Genomic DNA, 23,145 nt, shown 5'->3' on the forward strand with positions numbered 1-23,145 from the left:
CCTCGTAACTTTCCCTTATTGGTAGATAACATTCCCAACTTTTGATTTGTCACCCACCACTCCCAACTTTCACCATATTTTCATGTACCACTCCCCGTCTAAATAAACATTAACCTCGTTAATGTTTTGGACTAAAAATGTCACTCAAATTAGTTGAGGGGGTAAAACAAAACTTTTATTTTTAACACACATCCTCCATTTCCGGTGACCTCGTTTTTTTCGGCGAAATTGAGTTTTTCGGCTTCTCGTCTTTCTGAAAATGGAGATGGTTCAGAGGTGTAAAAAGGTGATAGAGATTATGAAGATTGTGCACCGATGGAGATATGATGAAGATGGTGCTCGCCGGAAACCTGCAACTCGATTTTTCGGCACGCATGCGATCCCGGAAGGTGGCTGGGTGAGACACTAGTGGTGGCGGGGGGCGTGGGTTGCGGTTTTGGGGCGGTGGGCGATGAAATGATGGATATGGTGTTCGCCGGAAACCTGCAACTCGCCGGAAAACTCAAATTCGTATGTGAAGCTCGATGAAATGATGGATATGGTGTTCTAAAAGACGAGATAGCCGGAAAACTCAAATTCGCCGAAAAAAACGAGGTCGCCGGAAAAACGAGGTCACCGAAAATGGAGGGGTGTGTTAAAAATAAAATTTCTGTTTTACCCCCTCAACTAATTTGAATGACATTTTTAGTCCAAAACATTAACGAGATTAGTGTTCATTTAGACGGGGAGTGGTACAGGAAAATAGATGAAAGTTGGGAGTGGTGGGTGACAAATCGAAAGTTGGAAGTGTTATCTACCAATGAGAGAAAGTTAGGAGCATTCAAAACCAATATCCCTAATAATAATAATAATAATAATAATAATAATAATAATAATAACGGATACCGTTTGGCTCAGCAAAACTCAATTTCTTAATGGACAGAGGCGGGGAGAAATTTTTGTTCGGTAGAGTGTTTGTAAACTATCTGTTTGTCTGAAAAAAGTTTAACGGACGAACGTGGACAAGGTCTTGCATGGTTCGGTTCGGTTACAACTCTAAAATTCACCACAGGGATACACTCACATTTCGATTCGGAGAAAACTCGCACCTAAGAGCAACGCCCCGTGAACACTTACACGAAGGCATGACTGTGTTTACAGCGAGATAAAAACCGTTCAATTCAAATTTAGTACTATTAATTAACATTTTTTTAAAAAGAAAAATAAGTATTTATTTAACATAAAATAAGTTACGATGAATGTTTCTAAATTATGAAAGCGGTATGGATGGCTGAAAGTTGCATGATAAAATGGTGGTTAATGGTAATTATTGTAAACTAATCACTACTTTTAAATTGATAAGAGGTAACTGATCATCGGGCAACTTAGTTCAATAGTGAAAGTCTAACCAAATGAGTACTAATGTTTTTAGTTTTTACTGATGTTAACTTAACCATTAACTGTTAACCACCAACTAAAAGGTTGTGACGGTCTATGTAATCCGATTTAACGTAAAAATACGTTAACTAAACTTTTAAGTTTTCTTAAAAAAGACGCCTCGTTCTTTGAATAAACATGTTTGTCTTATCTCACTATTGATTTTGTCAACCCACTAAGATCATGCGTAATCAAAACTAGACACACCTGGCATTAACGCCATGTGACGTCTAGTCAGCTTTTGGACATTTTGCAAAAAGTTAGTGTAGTGGAAAATGCCCCCTAAATTGCCTCTCTCTCCTCCCCTCTCTCTCCAAAACCCTCAAAACTTGTGCCACACCAGCGTTATGTACAAAACGCCGGTACCAAAAAGTTACCCAAAACGCCGAGGGGGCGGTGTTCCCGGCGTTTTGACTCCAAAACACCATCACAACGCTACAACTATGGACGGTCTAACTACTTTAATTTGAAAGGTAAAATATCCATGACTCGTAAAAATATCCATGACATACCTAAAACACAAAACTTACATTCTTACCTGTATGAACCCATTCTAAATCCACATAGTTTTTACATTATCAATTTTAACATGTTATATGTTATGGTGCTACCCAACTCAACACATACATTTGACACTTTTTTTGTATATTATATTATTATAAACATATTAAGACAAATATACACTTGCTAAAACGAAAAAGAACATTTAGATAAAGAATGTTTGTTCATTGTGATTATTAAAGTAGGTGACAATTGACATAACAATTAATATCCACCAAAAGATGTTTTCTTATCCAATAAAAATGGATAATGAGTGTATATAAAATTATAAATACAATATTTAAATAATGAATAAAAACAAAAGTTTAAATTCAACGGGAATCTATGAATAAGCAACGATTGTGAAGTCTTCATCATCCAGAAATTATGTGTTCAATTTTGACTTTTCAATCATGCTTGACTTGGACACCATTTAAGTTCGTACGATAAATGAGTCCATATTGGATAATCTTTTATATAATTGGGGTTTTAAACCGCAATTGAATTGGTAATTTGGTTTTAAACGGAAAGAGAATTGGTGATTTGAGTATCGGTTTCACAAAATTTGACTTCGGTTTAACCTTATAATGATTAATTAGGTCTTGTCAATTAGATCAATCCAGTTACAAATTTGACCTAGTCCAATTCTATAACTTAATGAAATGAATGAACTGCGGTTTTTGTCCCTCTAGTTTGTCCAAACATGCGGTTTTATTCCAATAGTTTCAAATTTGTGATTTTCGTCCCTGTGGTTTTATTTCACTTGCAATTAAACCCGACTCCACTAGCCACGTTAAGTCTGGTCATTAAACTAATCAGCTTGCCTCTCACGTGAAGGCAGGTTTCTCCTTTTTCTCTCCAAATAAACCCCAACCCTAATTCACAAGCCCTTCTCACGTGAGGGGTTGGCGTGTATTTAGGAAAAAATGACAAAATTGCCCCTCACGTGAAGGGCGCACTAATGGATTTAACGATCATACTTAACGGCATTAGTTGGGTTTAATTGAAAGTGAAATATAACCACAAGTACGAAAATCGAATATTTGAAACTATTTAACTAAAATCGCGGATTTAGACAAACCACAAAGACAAAACCGTAGTTTACTCTAAAGAAATAAAAAACAGTTATTAAGTCAAAACTGAAAACTAAACCGAATTCAAGTCCTGTTTAAATTAACAGATAAACCACCTGATATACAAACTTTAGTTCTTGATTCAAGGGCAATTTGGAAACCTCAACATCAGTTTGTGTTAAATCGGTAAGACACTTGAAATGGTTAAGAGGCTCTAAGCCAGTAAATGTTAAGTGCGTCGATGTGGTGGTTATTGATGGTGGAGGAACTGGTGGTGGGTCGAGAAGGTGGTGGGTGAGTGGTAAGACTCCATACACATTCAACAAAAAAAATATTATCAACATAACATTTTATCAACCAAAATAAGACATTTGTGTAACATCTCAAAATTGTTTAGATCAAACATGTTTCAAATGTCTCATTTTTTTTGTCTTTTGAACAAATGGTACAAACAAGAAGAGCAAAATATTGGCACTAGTGACAAAATTTTTATTCTTTTGAATAATATAATCATAGCACATGACACATACAATAAAAATAACAATGACCAAAGACGAAAAACACATTAAAATCGCTCAAACGACGAAGAAGTCAAAAGTGATTCTTCAAGCTCTTTAAAACCTCGGTTAAACCGCCTCTGTTTGGCCCTGCGGCAATGCCAGTCTCCTCACTTCAGTCATATACCTGTTCATTATAATCGCATTTAAGCATTTAGCACATTAACTATTTATTATTGTTAATGTTATAATCTAATCAATGAAAGTTTACCTGTTTGCTGCACTTGTAATCTTATCACGAACCCCATGGTTGATAACGGTTCTTTGATCCACTGTAAACGGGCTACGAAGAATGAGTGAAGCCCCAATTGGGCTCGACCCTATTCCACGAGCAGAAGTAGACACAGACCATTCCCGAAGCACAACCAGCACCGATCGCAAAAGCCTCAACTTCAGCGTCGGTGACAGCAAAACCGCACCACTAGATAACAACTGATCATATGTGTTCAAAACTGGTTCGACTGACCCCTTGCATGCTGCCATAAGAGCTCTTGGAACGTCTTCATCGCCAACAATTTCAGCCCCGGAAACCATTCGATCCTGTAAATATAATAATACTAATTGTTTATCAAATATTTTAAACACATCTCAAGAATCTATAAAAGTATAAATCCTGATAATAGAAATGTAAACGCCCAAGCCAAACACAAGCTTGAAAAACTCCTCACGAGCCAAGCTCAAGACTTAAAAATACAACTCAAGCCGGGTTCAAGCCTAGACGAGCTCTGGCTCGGTTCGTTTACAACCCTGCTATTAAACAAAAGGGTACATACCAATGCAGCTTTCTCGAGATGTAAGCATAATGTAACTAAAGATAACACCGCACTGTCTCCAGGATAGACATGTGAACCGATCCTCTTTAATACTGAACACGCTTCAGCAATACCACCGTTTGAAAGCGCTTGATCCATTAGCCGAGCCCACGTGTCCCGTACAACGCTACTATCAGTATCACCAGAATAGCTTGCAAAATATAGCATTTCTAAACATATCTGAACAAATCAAGTAAAAAAACACCATAACTAGTCAAAAAAAATGTGAAAAGTGAAAAGGAAGAGTATTATTATATTTAATTATTTATACCTCCCAAAGCTCAAATGGAACAGCATATTCATTATATAACTGTGTGATGCTTTTTAAATCAAGTGATAACTCCTTCACTTTTTCCTTCACAGCTTGAAGATATTCAGCTTCAGAATTTCTCAAGGCAGATTCAGAAGTACTAGGAGCAGATTCCAACTTATTAATAAGCCCCTCAAGTTGCTCTTTAATTTTTATTTGAAACTGTAAAACAGTTAGTTTCCCCTCAAGCAAATCTAGAAGCCCACTGTCTCTAGAAGAATTTGCTAAACCGTCATCACCCGCACTTTTCGCTTGAATAACTGCATTGCTTAGGTATTGGCGTCTGAAATTGAAAATATATACAGTTATTAATATGTAAAAGATGGCTGAAAGTAATACTATAGCTTATAATATACCTTTGATCAAGTGTTGGGAAATTTTCCAAATTAGTGGACCGTCTTTCCGCTAACCGTAATAGTACGTGTGCTGCAAGAATATGTTGTCTTTTTAGCACATAGTATCGTGCTAAAAGCTCAAAATATTTTGTTTGGTTAACAGGAACAAGTGGTCCTGAAGGAGCCAGTGTGGGCTCACGGGCCGCGTTCTGTAAGAAGGGTACTAAATCAGGCCCACCAAATTCCAACAGTTCATCCTCAAGCCCTAGATCGATTAGTGTACGGTACAAATACTCATGAAAGATTCTATCAGATGATTGGACACCGAGTTGGATGATCTGGCATATATGTTTCTTTCTAGCAGCTGGAGTAAGGGAAGATTGTGCAGATGGTCTGATGGGTGAGCCAAATTCTCTCTGTGAAGTTTCACCTTTTAGAGACCGTAACGCATTTGTAATTATTTCATAGCACCGTTCTCTTTGAGCGAGTGCGTGGGCCCGGGCTCCAGCGTCTTTTTGTTCATTCATTGCGTCCCCTGCAGGGTCTAAAGCTTGTGCCTTTTGTAAAGGCAAACGAACCACAGCTTCATAAAATCTGCAGTTTTTTATAATCCAAAATTAGCAAAAAAAATAATAATTCAAATATTTGGTTTTTACTTGTAAATGGGTCAAGTTGGGCTATGTTCAAGGTCACCCGAAGACCAAAGTGTATTTTAATAAAAAAAACTTCTTAACCCTTTATTCAAAAAGCTATTTTATTAATAAAATAGCATATACATCAAAGTTTGACACACTAATTAATAAAGCCTGTAAAAGAAGTTTTATCTCTAGCAAGTCACAAATGTGACAAATAGAAACACACCGCTAAATGAAATAAGCCAAACTAGTCAGACTAGCCCAAAGTGTATTTTATGCAATCTTACTCGACACAACAACTTTATATGATAACAAAATATCGGAATAAAAGTTACCTCAAATCCTCAAAGCGTTTGCAGACAGTTTGAAGATCTGCAGACTCAGAAACACCACTCAATTTACTAAAGGCATCTCTAGCAAGTGATTCCCTCTCATCATTATTAATAGCAGCAGCAGCTCTCTCGAGACATTCAACAGCCAGATAAAACTTATAATCAGACTCTTGATAAAAGCTTGGACAACCTTCACGTAACCTGCCACTAATATCATCCACTGTTCCCCTACCATCCTGACCCGTGTAATATGCAAAACTCAAAAACCCAATATTAGGGTTTTCTAAACTAGATATAGTAAATTTTAAATTTTGTTCCAAATTCAAGTACCTCCATTAGAGCAGATACAAGCCGTGTAGCAAGCCTATCACCATCTTCAGAACAGACTAGCTGGTGGAAAGTCAACTGAATTAACGCTTGTTTTGTACTCGAGTCAAACGATTGAATTAACCGAGTGACGTGGTGTCGGGAAAGAAGTTGGAGGAGAAATAAAGCTTCACTACATCTAAGAAGCAGCTGCCTTACACACTCCATAGCCCTCACCTACATTCCACATATCTTTATTAGTATTATTTTGATAAAAATGCATCCTTTAAAAGCAGATGTTATATAACATATGCATTAACTGTTTACCTCCATGGAAGCCAACTCTGAAGGGCTGTAAGGGAGCCCTTGCCTTTTATTAGACGTGCCAGCATCACTAGGCTGTAAACTATGAGCATAAGAACTATATGTTGCCACATCAGCAATAGTTCCCATCAGAATAGAACCAGTCAAATCTCCCAAACCAACACTACCATAAAGTCCTCTTCTTTGATTCCTTCTAGATCTTAAAAACTTTTCAAGAGACCGAAGTTTATCTTCTAGAACTTGCATTGCTTCAACCGAAAGTCTGCATCCAACTATTCCATTCTCATTATTAGCATCAGAAGAACTCATAACAGGCAACTCCCAAACAGGCAGAAGCAATCGTGATGCACACAAACATAACCCTTCATGTGCACCAGAGAAAACCGGCTCAGCCTCATGAACCACTTGACCCATACTAAACCCCCACCGGCCGCGGTACGGGTATTAGCCAATGCACCACTCCCATCAAGCTGGGGTAAACCCACCACCCGTGGGTCCTCGAACGCTTCAGCTGCCTTCTCAGCAACAACATTGTTTATGAAATTTTCCGTGTTGATGATCCGTGCAGCCAGCATTAGACACATGGCAGCAGCCTCCCCAGGCCCAAATCGGTTAAAGAAATCTTCAAGTATTGCTCTTGGCGTGTTTGACTCAAGCAGCCTTCTTAAAATGTCAACGGGTCGATTAAACACGACTTCCATCATCCCTATTGTGCTAAAGATAATCATCCGCCTACGTGGCAGTATATGCTGAGTTGGCAGATCACTTCTAGCCCATAACTTCCCGGCTAACTTCTCGGATGACTCACCAAAATGATCATATCCAACAAACTCAAGCTGTGAATACAATGATTGCACGGTTGCAGCTGTATCGGGTAACGGTAAGACTTCAGCTACCGCCAGCATTCGTCCTTCAATCGGTAAAGAAGAAACACATTCTCTTAACGCCTTTGAACTCCTGACACCTGTCCCTAAACTACTGGATGAAGATGCTGACTGTGTTGTTGAATCTCGGTTTGCAATTAGAAGTGATGAAGTAGTTGAAGAAGATGAATCAGAAAGAACAAGTGTGGCAGATGAATAATGTGCTGACTCAATCTTTAACGAAAGATCTTCATTTTGAGACCGACCCGCAAGCGAAAGCGGCCCAAATGATAGCCCGCCACCAACACCCAATGGAGGTGCAGGTCTAGTCGTGACAACCTTTAAACAACTAGGCTTTTGAAGATTATTACCGAACGTTCCACTGGATTTAGTAGTTGTAAGATACATTCTTCTACCATCAGATAATATTGCAACAAGATGTAACCACTTTGACTCTACAGTAGATAATGGACATATTGTAACTATAGAAGTTTTTGTTGATCTGGCGGGAGCCCGTGATGTTGCCGCCTGCCTGCCGCCACTATGCAGCTCCCGCTGATTGATTAAATTCTTCTCCTCTGTCACCTTTTTAAGTGGCCCGTTACCATCCTGACCTAATGAATAGACTTGAATTTTCATTTCTTCAGTCCGCGCATACAAAAGGTGTCTCTCATTATCAACAACCATTTCATCAATGGGGTCCACTGCCCCAAATTTGAACACATTTGGTACCACCCATCTGAAACGTATAATGAAGAAATTGCATAAATGCTGAATTATAGACCAAAGTTAAATAGTAAAATATCATCATCATCATCATCGTACTCAGTATATCCCACCAATAGCAATGCTATGGTAGGGTCTGAGGAGGGTAAGATGTAGACAGCCTTACCTCTATCCCATAGGGATAGAGAGGCTGCTTCCGGTGAGACCCCCGGCTCGATAGTAGTTTTGCATCAAGCCTTGGACATAAGGCACATAGCACTCAATCATCGGGACACCGGCTGATCGGTGCATGTGCCCTTGTCTTTCGGCTATCAACGCCACCACATGATGCCTGATTAACCTTCTGCCACTTTTAACGTTATTTTCACGAGATTAATACAATAACGTCAAAATTAGTGCAATTTTACTTTTGCCCACCCGAGGGTTCACACATATATACATTATATGCGCGCACCGCAAGCAGGGCGTATATTGTACCTTGAAACAACACTACCAAGGCCAGCCGTCAAACAGACTTTACGACACTGTTTATACCAACCCGAACCAGTGGTATAATGCAATTCATAGATATGTACATCACGGCCCGCTAAAAAAATATGACCTCGATTTGTGCAGGTGATACATGTCATAGTAACACCATCAGATGGTATAGTGTATTCAGGTAATGGCTGTAAAGAAACCTCTGCATATGGGTCGGATCCATCAGCACTTCCAGAGCAACATACTCCAATAAGAAGCAACTGTACAAGCAAAATTTAAGCTTAACACATACCGTGTAACTAATTAAGTTAAATATTTAAAAAAAACGGTATAACTGATTACCTCCACAGGAGTTGCTAGAACTAAAAGATATTGAATAGCCTCAACAAATATTCCGGGTTTGGTTTTGACCAAACCAACAGCACATATAGCTTGTTCCTCACCACTATACTTGGGGCATTGGCCATCCCTAAATCAAAACAAATAAAGGTTTAAAACGGTTACAAACATCATGAAAACGATGAATTATTATCATAATACTTACCATTTATCAAACCGCCAGAGAAATAAAGAATTATCAACAGAAGCCCATGCTCTACGAATCTCAGGAAATATCCCACATAAGGCGGTGCCTTCACCGCCAGCAGCATTATATCTTTCTATAAGTACAGATGGCAACTCCCTGCTATCTGTCACTTCAACTAACGGAGGCCACTGCAATAACATTATAAAAATAAAACAAAATTTAAGAAGATATCAAGTCACAAGAGTATTAATTAGGGCATGCAATTATAACACCTGAGTCTTACATTAAAACCGAAGCAGCCGAAAAACCACACAAAGTAAACCACCATAACAAGATTACTAAATCAAATTTCTCGCCCTAAATAGATGCATATCAATTTAGAAGCTTTGAGTATTTGAGTCAACTCTTAATTGTCAGTACTATTGAAGTCCTTAAAAAGTATCTACTATCTAGTGATAACTATAACTTATTCCAGTTAATGCAATCCAAATTTCTACACTTTTCTTCCTCAAAATGAGCTACAACAACTTTTATATAAACTCAAATTTTCATAAATCTAATTGCATATCCTACACAATAACACAAATAACAAAACTAATAAAACAGGCATTCCAGGTTTACCTCTCTATGCAATTATGTCACCTCAATCTTACATCAAAACCAAAACAACAGGCGCACAAAGCGAACCAACAATCCACCATAACAAAAACTTCTGGACTTGACAGTTTGAGTCAAACTCTTAAAGATCAGTTCTATTGTAGTCCTTAAATCAGTATCTAGTGAACAAATTTGAGTAATATTAACCTAACTGCATAAACACAGTAATTCTTAAAAATAATTTAAGCTTTTTATAAACCTAATTATAAAAATATATAACACCAAGAAAACATAACAAAACTTAAACAGATATCAATGAAGTCAAGACCGGCAACTAGTGCACGCAATTATGACACCTGAAACTTACATTAAAACCGAAACACCCGAAAAACCACACACCATAACAACATAACTAAGTCAATCTCTGATTATTTAAGTCAAACTCTTCAAGATCGGTTCAATTAAATTCCTTAAATTAATCTCTAGTATTAACTATAACTTATTCCAGTAAATTCAATCCAAATTTCTACACTTTCCTTCCTACAAGTAACCTACACAACAACTTTTAAACAATCATATTAATTGTTAAAAAAGAATTTAAACTTTTTACAAACCTAGATAGTAAATACACACCCTACACAAGAAATCTCACATTAACACCGAAACAACAGAAAAACCGCACTAAGTAAACTGCCAATCCCCAATAACCAAACTCGTAAACACCAGTTCTATACTTCTATTAAAGCCCTTAAGTCCTTAACTAAATTCCTTAAATTAATCTATAGCAATAACTATAACTTATTCCAGTAAATTCAATCCAATTTCTACAGTTTTCTCCCAAAAGACTGACCACACTAGAACTTTTAAACATACATATTAATTATCAAAAAAAAAATAAATAAATAAAAACTTAAATTCCATAAACTTATATACACATCCTATACAAGAAATCTCGCATTAAAACCGAAACAACCGAAAAACCGCATAATCCGAAATAATCAAACTTACTAAATCAAACTTCTGACCCTAACAAATAAATGCATATCAACTATCAACTTAAAACCTTTGACTATTTGACTCAAACTCGTAAACACCAGTTCTATACTTCTATTAACCCTAATTACACAAACCTATTAATAATTACAAACAATTTGACCTAATTACAGTCATTCAAATATCTAGGGTTTACTATTACTATCACTATTACTACCTCTCTAGGATGAGTAGAGTACGGATGACTCGTATATCTCGAAGCTTCCAATGCTTCTTCCAAATCAAGCTGTGCCGATACATCTCTTCCGATTCGATCACTAACTACCAGACTAGCTTTAATAATATCACGCATTCCAATCTCCTTCTCACGCGACATGTTTGGTGATCTAATTTGATATTAATCGATTTGAATTTGAATCGGAGTGAGTGTTTATTGAGCGATTGAATGAATATTATTTGGGGGTTTTGTGAATGTTAGGGTTTATGTGAATGTGAATTTGGGGATTTTTATTGCGAAAATAGTGGCGGGCGAATTAAGCGCTGGGGAGGAATAATAATATGTTTTGAAGTTTAGGGTAAGTTATCGGGAGAGATGGTTCGGTTAGTTCGGTTAATTGTTGATGGTTGGTTTTGAATGTGTGCGGGTTGAAATTTATCTCGGTTAATAAATTTAGGATTGTCGCTTTTACTTAAACCCGAAACTAGAAACTATTGTATCCATGGACTTGAACCTAAATTCACCATACCCGGGGTTGAACTATTCTAGCTTAGGAGTTTCAAATAAATCTAACCAACCGGTTCAACGTAAGTTACCGGGACTTCGGTGTTTGCGTTTAAAGTTAGGGTAAGTTGTCAAGAAAAAACGGTTTGGTCAATTTCAGTTTAGGCCTGTAAGTGTAAACGAATCAAACGAACACGAACGAGGCCATATTCTTGTTTGTTCATTTAACCTTAAATGTGTTCGTGCTCGTTAAATTAAGAAACGAACATGTCAGTGTTCGTTTATTTTCGGTTGTTTAAAATCCAAACGAACAGTTCTCGAACATAAATGAACAAAACTGAACAAAGATAAACAAATATAAATGAATATGTATGAACAAATGTAAACGAACACACAAACGAACATTAATGAACACACTTAAAATGCACACAAGTAGACAAATGTACAACATTAAATATATTACTATTTTGGACAATATTTAATTAATTTTCTATTAATATGTAAACGAATATAAACACATAGGCATAAATGAACATAAATAAACTTACATAAACTAACGTTTACGAACATAAATGAACGAACGAAACATGTACTCATGTCCGTTCATTTTAATTAAACGAACACAATTTTTTGTTCATGTCCGTTTGTTTATTAAATAAAATAACTTCCCGCCGAACGGTTCATGAACAGTTTACTGAACGTTCGGTTAGTTTACAGGCATGTTTCAATTAATTGTTTGTTAATTGTCGGTTTTGAATGTGTGCGGGTTGAAAATGATTTCAGTTAACAAATTTAGGCTTGTCATTTTTCTCAGAAACCCAAAAGTATTCGTATCATGGAACTTGAACCCGAATTCACCAAACCTGAAGTCGAATCATTCTAGCTCGGTTCAATTATTGGTTGCTCGTTTAAGGGTTTATAATAAGCGGTGTTGAGAAACAACAAATTTCTCAAATTTTTAACAGGAGGTTGGTGTTGGGTTTAAAGTTAAGAGTAAGTTATCAAGAAAATTGGTTAGGTTAATTGGGTTAATCGTTTGTTGAATGTCGGTTTTAAATGTGTGCGGGTTCATATTGATTTCAATTAACAAATAGGCATGTAGATTTTAGATGTCGTTTAGTATTCCATCATAGACTCTTTCATTGATATCCATAACATCTCTTAAAGTGGATTTCGACGTGACTTTAAGAAAAATGATATAATTTTTGCTAGAAGCCATTTTAGTATTATCGAACAGTATACATAAATCGACTTTAAATTTTGGGTTGTTTTTTCTTTTTCAGATCAACACTACGGTTGCTTCAATTTTCATTTGAGCCTTTTAGAATTGAGAGATTTTGAACATTTTTTGTGTTTTTAAGAGTTTTTGAGTGCTAGAGAAGTAAGTGTAATCAAACCCATCACTAAATACCTATTTATACTAACACACGGGGAAATTGGGCAAAGACCTATCTCTCATGACTTCGTAACAACTATTTAGTCGCTTTTAAACGATTAAAAGGTAATGCTAGCATTATTATAATAGAAAAAACAACGATTCTTAATTGGTTTGCGTTTGGAAATGCCTAATCGGTCCCTAACCAACTATTAATGCCAGTTACAAACCGATTTCTACTATACCGGTAACTAACCTATTTTGGTTTCGCGACATTTTCGTTGGATTAACCATTATATAATATACAATTTGTTTTTGGGCCACCCGGTTTTGTGGTCCCAAGTTATTGGGCCTAAAACGCACTCTTAATCGACTACTGAAGCCCATGCGCTAACCACGTCCTAGCCCACTAACGGCTCATGTTGGCTCGGTGAGTTGAATGGATCATGGCGTTAACATTATTATACATGGTAAAATACTATTTTATGATCTTATTATTTGATCATCAATTTACGCAATGGGAGATTCAAAAGTTTATACTTTGTAGATAGCACTTGAAGTGAAGTACATGTGTTCATGTATAGATATGACAAATTAATTCAAATTAGATACAAAATGTGTTTTATGTTTTTTGGTATCAGACAAGGATGTGATTAGTTTTAAAACTGTTGTTATAATTTTAAAAAAAATATAATAAATAGTGTATTGAAGTTGTTATTAAAATTCATGAGATTATTGAAATTCTAGAATTATTAGGAGTTTTAAATATTTATACTTTTAAGTCAGTTTCCGTGCGAGTTTATTATCATATTTTAGATAACAAACATCCCAACAGGGTAATTTTAACTATGCAGTCCATAATATATCTAACGCTCAAAGGTACACGAACAAACACAATAGATAGTGTGTATGTAATGTCTTACGTTTTAACAATTATGACATGTAAGAGACTGAGATTAGCAAAGTTCTTCTCATACCTCCAACGGCCCAACATGTTTGCATCCTTATAAATGCAATGGTAGTTTAAAATTTTAAAACTAGATATTCATGAATAAAACAAAGTGTAAGTAACATTCTGCATTATATAACCGCTCGTAAATAAAAACGTGTAGGATTTTATTAATTTCTAACATAAGTCAATATTAAACCATAAGAAGAAAAAAAAACGTATTAACCAACCCAATAGTATTTTGGTGTGTTAGAAGGTGCTCCCTTCGTTGGAGGTAAAGGGTTTGAATCTTGCGGTGGACATTTATGTAATATCATTAGTAGTAGATCATATTGTCATATATAAAAAAAGTATGAGTTATATAAAAATAAAAGACTTTTTTTATTGAACGTTTGAGAAACTTTGACACAAAAAATGTATAACATAACACGTGTGTGAAGGCCATAAGCTAGCAGTCAAGGCTCTCATAACGAGGTTGTCACTCCTTTATACAAAAATGGACTTTGAGCAACCGCAACTCATCAAGGCTTTGACCTCATATACGTTTAGGTGGAAGAGAGGGGGCGTGAGTAATGCAGACGTGACAAGGAGAGAGAGAGAGAGAAAGAGAAGGGGTGATAGCTATTTGTGGCCAAAGACCTTCTATGCCAGAGGAATCCCATCTGTATGTGAGAGAGAGAGTACGGTCTTTGAATAGGAGAGAGAAGTCATGTAGTTAGCGGAGCAAGATCTCGATAGTCCAACCTACAAAATATGCATGACCAGTCAAACCAATTTATCGAATAAATATGTTTAGACTCGAGCTCAAACCAAGAAACCAAACCGAAAATATATCACCAATATCTAAAAGTCAAAAGAAGATCTTCATGTAACCAGAAATGATGATAATAATGACATAACATGGAAGGAACCGATTTAACATGTTACATATTAATTAATACTAAAAGTTACAATCAATTCCCAAAGTGTATAGAAAATGCCACCTTTTATTTTAATAATTTTTATACATTAAAAAAGTAAATATATGAGGGCATATTTGTGGAAAGAGGTTTGCCACGTTTAAATGTTAACTTTCCAAGGATTTGATCGTGTTGCTCGTTGTATGCTTGATCATGTCTCAAAATGCGTGGCAGAATCTATACACCATGGGTCGAGACAACTCAAACATGTTTCAAATATTGTTTTATAATCATACACATATTTATTTATAATCATACATATATCTACAAGAAAACGAGCATTTTTTATTTTTGAGAGGTTAACAAATCAGTTAAATGGGTTACTTATATTCATTGGATACACTCATCTTTCGATCTGGGAAAAACCCTCACATAATTAGACTCACGTACGTGAATACTCGCCGGAAGGCACGACAATTTGGTGAGATATAACCCGCTCAATTCAATGATCCAATTAATGGATCGAACATTTACCAACGGATGATGGGGGCAAGAATCGAACACATGTCACTTAGAAAAGCCGAGTCTCTCCCTTACTATTCCATCAACAGCTCATTGACAAAAAAACGAACATCTATCAACGAAATATTTACAAATCAAGTAAAAAAAATTTTGAATGGCGGTATTTTAATAAACAATAAACAACCCACCACTGAAGCGAGTAGCTAAGACGGGCCCAAACAAAATTTACATCAACCTATCACTTGATTAAAGTTAAACCACAAACTTCAATCAAAAAACATTTAATCGGCTCATAACCGTTCGGTTGTGTACTTTTTATCTACCTAAATATTTGTCTCCACACATCCTTGACTACTTCACAGTTAAGCATTACTCCCTTGTAATGCCAACATTGAACAACGGTCGTTTACCATCGATATCCCCCTTGTTATCAACGCATCGTTTGTTGTAATTCTCTGTAACTCTGCTCTCCAAACAAACAAGCAAAAAACCATCATTTATGTTACCTAACTCATTCTACATTTTTATAATCTATCGCTCATGGCCTCTAAGATCATGTGTACTGGTCACGTTGTGGCCTGCTTTGTGGGTGAAAACGCGGGGGCACACCCCCCCCCTGCGTTTTGCAATTTTTTTTTGCTGCGTTTTCATTACAACGCTGGAAAAGGCACAAACATCCAAAAAATTGACCGTTGCATTGTTACGCGTCGAAAAGGAAGATATATATATCCATACATAAATATATATATATATATATATATATATATATATATATATATATATCAATTATTTAAAAAGATGAAAATGGAACCTGAAGAATTGCTCCAATCTTGCATAGAGAGAGAAGAGGCGTTGATAATTGACCAGAGGAAGAGGAAGAACAAAAAATAAAACCCTAGCTCCCTATGTAATAAGTTGGATCTGGGCCCATTCAAATTAAATTGGCCCATTTGAGATATATTAAAAACAAAAGCCCTCAAAGCCCAATCCCACTTTAACTAAGCGCTAATGAAACGAAAATTTTAGAAAAATACAACATGTAGTGTTATTAGTATTATTTATGTACATTTTTTTAATTTATTTTATTTTTTTTTGTTTTAATTTAGTTTTTATTTGAAAGTTTAATGTATATTTTAAATTTTAATGTTGTTTTTTAAATTTATGTTTAATTATTTAAATGAATTATTATTTAAAAAAACAAATAAAATTAATAGTGACTGGGCGCCACGTGACGCATAATACTTGGGGGTGGAGAGTTATGACTACAGCCTGTTTTTGTACAAAACCATAACTCTGACTGGGCGCCACGTGACGCATAACCCCTGGTAGTGGAGCTTTATGACTACAGATGGTCTAATATTGAGACTATCTTGCACTAAAACAATCTAAAAATATAATTTATTTTAATTATATTCACATAGATTTGTTTACTATGCACTTAGTATTCATATTAAGTTTGTTAATATTTGAAAGTACAAAATGATTTATATCAATGAAAATAGTTTTTATGAAATTAAAAAGATCCCCCCCCCCCCGGTATTATAGGGTTATTTCACATTATTCGTTTATAATACTTATATATTTTTTGGATTTTAATTCGTTTATAATATTTATATATTTTTTGAATTTTAATTTTATTTATTGTAAGGAAGTTAATAATATGAAATTATTTCACAAATAAATGAGATGTTATAACCCAATTTAAAAACTATATGAATTTGATGAGACCCATGACCCGCTTATTTTTTTATTATAAAATTGTTTTCCTAATTATAAATAATATATTTTAAAAAAAATTGGATATTAATTTTAATTATATCCTTATTTTACAAAATTTTCATATCAAATATTTAGTAATACTAATTTTTAATTTAATGAGATTTTATGACCCGTTTAAAGATAAGATATAAACATCATGACTTGCATTACAATAAACTCAATAATATTTAACGAATATATAACAAGTGAAAGTAAAAAATAAAAATAGGAAAAAGTAAAAATACCATGAGACTAATGGAGGTGGATGGGTACCACTCCACCTTAGCCAACCTTCACGCATAACACCTCTGGTTAGAGGTGCATAAACCGGTTTTTTTAAAAAAACCGGTTCGGTTATTAACCGGACCGGTTTTTTTTGGCCCGGAAAAAAACCGGTTCGGTTAATAACCGGACCGATTAATAACCGGTTTTTTGCTGTCAAAACCCTAACCGGTCTAACCGGTTAGGACCGGTTTAGAAACCGGTTAGAACCGGTTAATAAACCGGTTTTTTTTTTTTTTTTTAAATTTCGCGGTTTCAAATACGAATATTTGTTTTTTATATTTTGTACTTAACGAAGACCATTATTTTTTCACAGTATAAACAAACCGGTAACTACAAGGCAAAACGGTAACTACAAGGCAAAACGGACTGACCGAAGCCATTCTTTGCTTTCGTTGTTAGGGTTCTTTGCTTGGAAGATGAGTATGAGTGTGTGTTGGTGAATGTGTTTTCAACAAACCAAAGATTAAAAACACATAACTTTCATTTATAGTTTTTACATTAAAAATACAAACATTAAATCGTTATCGCATATTCGTAACTCAAAAATACAAACATTAAATCATTAACACTGAAGAAATCTCTGCCAAGAACTGTTGTTCATGATTTAACTCAAAAATACAAACATTAAATCGTGAACTAGCAGATGCTCCTGTTGTTCCCAATCGCAGTTTGTTCATGATTTGCCTCCATGTTTGCTGTTTCTTTAACTAAATTAGAAAAATCCAAATCAACAAATAAATAAGAGCATATATTAGGAAAAAGAATGCTTAGACACGATTACATGAACAACTTGCTGTTTCTTACTCATGATTTGCCTCCATGTTTGCTGTTTCTTTAACTAATTTTCTTCGCTACCCGATCCCGAGCTATTTCTTAGGTAATCGTCGTACGCGGCTTCTTCATCGGTCATTGGTTGAGTGTGTCCTTCATTGACCTCGTCTTCATACAAGCCCGCTTCATACTCCATTTCCCCCTCGAGTGAGCGTTGATGTTGTGCCCTATCTAAAGAGTCCAAGTAATCCTTGTAGCAAATCGACATCTCTATAGCTGGTGCAGTGAGTCGAGTCCTCCTAATCGATATAAACCTGCCAGAAACAGAAAAAGCAGACTCCGAAGCTACCGTGGAAGCTTGGACCGTTAGTAAATCTTTGGCCATGGCGGCGAGGATCGGAAACTCATCCTCCTTACCTCTCCACCAAGCCAGCAAATCAAGACTTCTAAATTCATCCGGAGTCATGTGTTTCACAAAGTTGGTACCACCATACCTTCCAAGTTCACTGCTTGGGGTGTTTACCTTTTGACGTTTACCGGCGTCTTCCCAAATCATGTAGTACATCCCCATTTCAAGGTCGGTTTGGGATTGGGATTGGGCAACAGCTCTTAACGAGTCATGAATTTGGGAAGACGACCCGTATTTTGTAAGGTAGACATCATACATGTTTGACAAGGTGGTGTTGAAAGCATTCTTTAAAGTTTGGCTATAATAGGGGTTTTGATCGTCGTTTAACCCTAGCTCATCACAAATTTTTTCTATTAAAGCTTCAACACCACCAACATTGATGCAAGGGTTTAACGCAGCAGCACATGTCAAACAGCGGGTAGTTCTTGAAAATATTTTCTAAATTTTTCTTTCATTTTTACACCCATATCAAAATAAGGTGCACCCTTACAATGAAGTTCACTCAACTTTGTGCACATGACAGCAATTTTTGGTAAAGCAATGGGGCTTGTTGGATAGTAAACCCCGGATAAACTAGTTGTGCAAGATTTAAAAATTTGAAGGACCTCCGTAACGATCTCAATCAATAACCAATTTCTAGGATCGTACGGTGCACATTTACCCCTACTTGACAAAATTTGATGAAACGCAATTAATTATTCTTTTTGTTGGATGGCTTTCTCAAACATATTACAAGTCGAGTTCCATCTTGTTGGACAATCCCAATTTGGCCCCAACCATTGACAATTAGCTTCTACACAAAATTTTTTGTATCTTGAAAATGTTTTATTGTTGCTAAAAACATCTCGTAACATTCTTTTAAAATTGTTTCTTTGCGTTTCGATCACGTTTAACCCATCTTGCACGGCCAAGTTGATAATATGTGCAATGCATCGGCTATGAAAAAACGCTCCATCACAAATAGGTTTATACTTTAATTTTAAATGGCCAACCGCGGCCGTATTGTTGGACGCGTTATCAAACGAAATTGAAAAGATTTTATGTTCAATCTTGTATTGTCGAATGACTTTATCCAAGATTTGAAAAATATTTCTACCCGTGTGCGGGTAATCAAACAATTGAAACGCAACGGTTCGTTTCATCATTTGCCACGACTCGGGGTCAACCCAATGAGCCGTCACACAAATGTATGAGTCGGGCGAACCATGAGGTACCGACCACACATCCGTTGTTAAGTTTACACCAGTTTGTAAGTTTGAAAAGTATGAAATTAGTTCGGATTTAGCGTTTTTCCATGCTTTAAGACAATCTCTTCTAAGGGTCGAACGACTTACGTGTTGGTAGCGTGGTTGAACATAGTTTTGCATCATCTCCGTGAATTGAGGGTTGTCGAAGTGGTTGAAAGGAAGTGTTTGTTGAATCACAAAGTTTGAAAACTGTTGACGTACCGCTTCAACGTCGTACGTAAACACCGCTCCTTGATTCGTCATCTCCGGCTGCGAACTACTTCCCGATTCGTCCTTCAAGGCCTTGCAAAAGGGCCTTTGTACATGCGCTTTTAAACTGGAGTTTGCATCTTTGCCATAAAACTTCAAACAATGTTTGCATCGAGCTTTTTGGCTACCGTTAGACATTTCGCATAGGTCGAAATGTTGCCAAACATCATGGTTTCGTTTCGTGGGGATGACCCGAACGACCGTTTCTCCCGTGTTCGAGGCACCCATGTTGACGGATGAAGCAGCACTTTGGGAGGCCATGATAATCAACTACGAAATAAGAGTGGTATACTCGAGTATGAAATAAACGACTACGAAATAAGAGCGTATGGAGTGGTAATGTGGTATAATTGAGCGTGAGATAACAAAATAATCGCGTATGAAATAAACGTTTAGAGCGTTTGGAGTTGTATAATCGAGTGTGATCTAACCAATACCCAACCTAAACTATATATAGATGTTTGTGGGGGTAAAATGGTAAAAAAAAAAAAACGGTCCAAAAACAAAAAAAACGGGCATATAGCCGTTATAAACCGGTTTTTTTATAAACCGGTTAACCGGTTAATAAAAAAAACCGGTTTTTCCATTAACCGGTTCGTTAACCGGTTTTGGATCTAGAACTTGTAACCGAAAGACGAACCGGCGGTTTCTAAACCGGTCAAACCGGTTTTTAAAAAACCGGTTTTCGTAAAAACCGGTTTCCGGTTTAAACCGGTAAACCGGTTCCCCAACCGGTTTTTTTGGCCATCTCTACCTCTGGTGTCACCTTTTTTCTCCCTCTCTCGTCAAGCAATTAACGCCCAACTACCACCTTCCAAAGCCCCCTATTGCCGCAACCCAATTAATTTGGTCCACGTGGAGGGTGAGAGGCGCCAATGCTCACCATAACAGTCTTATCTTAACACTTGGCCTGTCTAAAAATTAATACACAATTTTAATCTTTTCACTTTAGTGGAGAACAACCCGTTAGAGACTTGGACATAGTGCTATGAGGTTGTCAAGAATTCTAGCAACCGGCCATGTTGTGGTCTATCCAAACAAAAACACAAGTTCATTGCATCAAACAATTATTATAGTCTAGATTAATAAGGCCCAATTACTATAGACTAATATTAATATTAGGTCATGCGTGTAACATCACGTAAAATTCGGGCCAAAAATGTCAAGTTTCTAAAGTCAAGGGACCAATTCTGCCAATTTACAAACCCCAGGGAATAAACTGAAAATTCTGATTTCTTGTACTCTCGCGATACGCGACGGGACAAAAGACAAGACCATCGCGTATCGCGATAGGGCTTGGCCAAACCCTCCAGAAGGAGCGTACCGCTGTTGAGCCAACGTCATCGCGTATCGCGATGACGTAGCTTGACACATTGTGACACGTGTGCCACGTGTCAAGCGGTGGCATGACGTGTGCCACGTGCCGCCACGTTGTGCCACGCGTCACAACGCCTGCCACGTGTCGACACGTGGCAGGTCCACCCCCTGTGTCATCAACCCTATATCGCGATACGCGATAGAGTTGTAGGGAACCTATCGCGTATCGCGATAGGATCCAAATTGGGCTATAAATAGGGCAGCCACGAGCTCAGCCTCTCACACCTAAATTTCACACATTTACTCTCTCTCTAGCTTTCTCTCACTACCTCGAAGTTCGTGCCAACGATCCGTCTCGATAAACGTGTCCCGAAACCTTGATTTCCGTACCCGTTACCTCGATTTTCGTACCATCCCGAAGTGCTGCCCCGACGAACCGGTGACTACCTCGAAGTGCGTGCCAAGTGTGTCTCGAAGTGCATGCCAAGGTTGTCTCAAGAAACGTGCCAAGTGAGGAAGGAGTATTGATAAAGTGAATACCGAGAAGCGAGTAGCGTCGAAGTGCTGCCCGATTGTTGAGGGTATTTATAAGCCAATCAAGGTAGGCATAATGCCCGACCAAAATAATAATAAAATATTATAACGGCTTAATACCCGAGTCGAAGTTATACTCGGTGATAAACAAATGAAAGAAATATATAACAGAGAAAAGAAAGATAATATATATATATATATATATATATGATAAAATTATTCTTTGTTATAGAAATATATTTAAGTATTATGAATATACTTAAATAAAGAAATACGTTTCTTAAAGAAGAAGAAACGTCGGGTTTTATAAACTAAAGGTTTATCAAATATTACTTTTTAACTAATGGTTTTAAAGTAAAATAATGAACTAAAGGTTCATCGAGATGATAAGACTAGAGGTCTTAAAGCCGGATCGTGTATCCGACTAATGAATGTTATACTCGTACTATAGGTGCGAGATAGCAAAGGAGAACTAACGGACGGTGTTGGAAGCCGATCCCATTGAAAGGTGAATACGCCCCACTTTTACAAACTTGTTTTCAAACAAACAAACAAACATGTTATGTGTCAAACTTTACATGAGGCTACGTGTCTCTAAAAACTTTATAAATAAGAGTATAAGCCAGCCCTCAGGCTATGGTATACGTTTGTCTGGATCCTTACATATGTGGAACGCGGTGGGCATATCGCACCACGCTTGGTCACGACCTCCAGCCACGATGGGCCGGACCTAAGTTATGTCCGAGTGGGGAATGGCCATGTGTATATTTATAGTACCTAAGTTATGTCATAAACGTTGCGGTGTTTCGCTGAGGTGATCTCAAGCATAGACTCGAGTTTATAATGGTTGTTTATAACTTGATTATTCCTAAGCCAAGATGGGCCGAGGCTTACGTGGTCTTGAGGGGTAATTAAGTAAAGAAAATATTTTTGCGTCAGCATATTCACCAGCATTCGTTGCTGATGTATTTTATTAACATTTTGCAGGTAACCAAGAATAGAGCTTGCAAGACGAAGAAGCTCAAGAATCCGGTGACTCGGATAATTTTGTTGTAAATATAAAACATGATGGTTTTGTAAAACATATAAACAAGCAAACTTATAACGAGGCTTTCGTCTCGTTCTTTTGTAATGTAAATATTTTATGATAACGATCCTTTGTTTTATAAAGACTTTCGCTTAAACCCGCAACTCTGATTTATTTACAAAAACGGTACCAACCGTAAGTCACGCCTCCTAGGCCTAGAATGGGGGTGTGACTGGTTGTTATCAGATCCATCGATC

At 36.7% G+C, this 23,145-nt stretch overlaps 1 pseudogene across 1 annotated transcript; it reads right to left on the minus strand.

Annotated features, from left to right (window-relative positions):
* Window positions 1-3,434: 3,434 nt before the first annotated feature.
* On the minus strand, window positions 3,435-11,224 carry LOC143587140 (nuclear pore complex protein NUP155-like; annotated as a pseudogene). Its single transcript, XR_013144827.1, has 12 exons — window positions 11,043-11,224; window positions 9,254-9,423; window positions 9,052-9,178; window positions 8,707-8,969; window positions 6,644-8,242; window positions 6,342-6,553; window positions 6,014-6,262; window positions 5,065-5,637; window positions 4,670-4,991; window positions 4,360-4,578; window positions 3,798-4,126; window positions 3,435-3,713 (listed from the first exon to the last, which is right to left on the minus strand). The product of XR_013144827.1 is annotated as a nuclear pore complex protein NUP155-like (transcript).
* Between the last annotated feature and the right edge of the window lie 11,921 nt (window positions 11,225-23,145).

This window comes from Bidens hawaiensis, unplaced genomic scaffold (genome assembly GCF_021521415.1).
Source record: "Bidens hawaiensis isolate Kalapana, Puna unplaced genomic scaffold, B.hawaiensis_p1.1 tig00035159_1, whole genome shotgun sequence".
Taxonomy (NCBI): Eukaryota; Viridiplantae; Streptophyta; class Magnoliopsida; order Asterales; family Asteraceae; genus Bidens; species Bidens hawaiensis.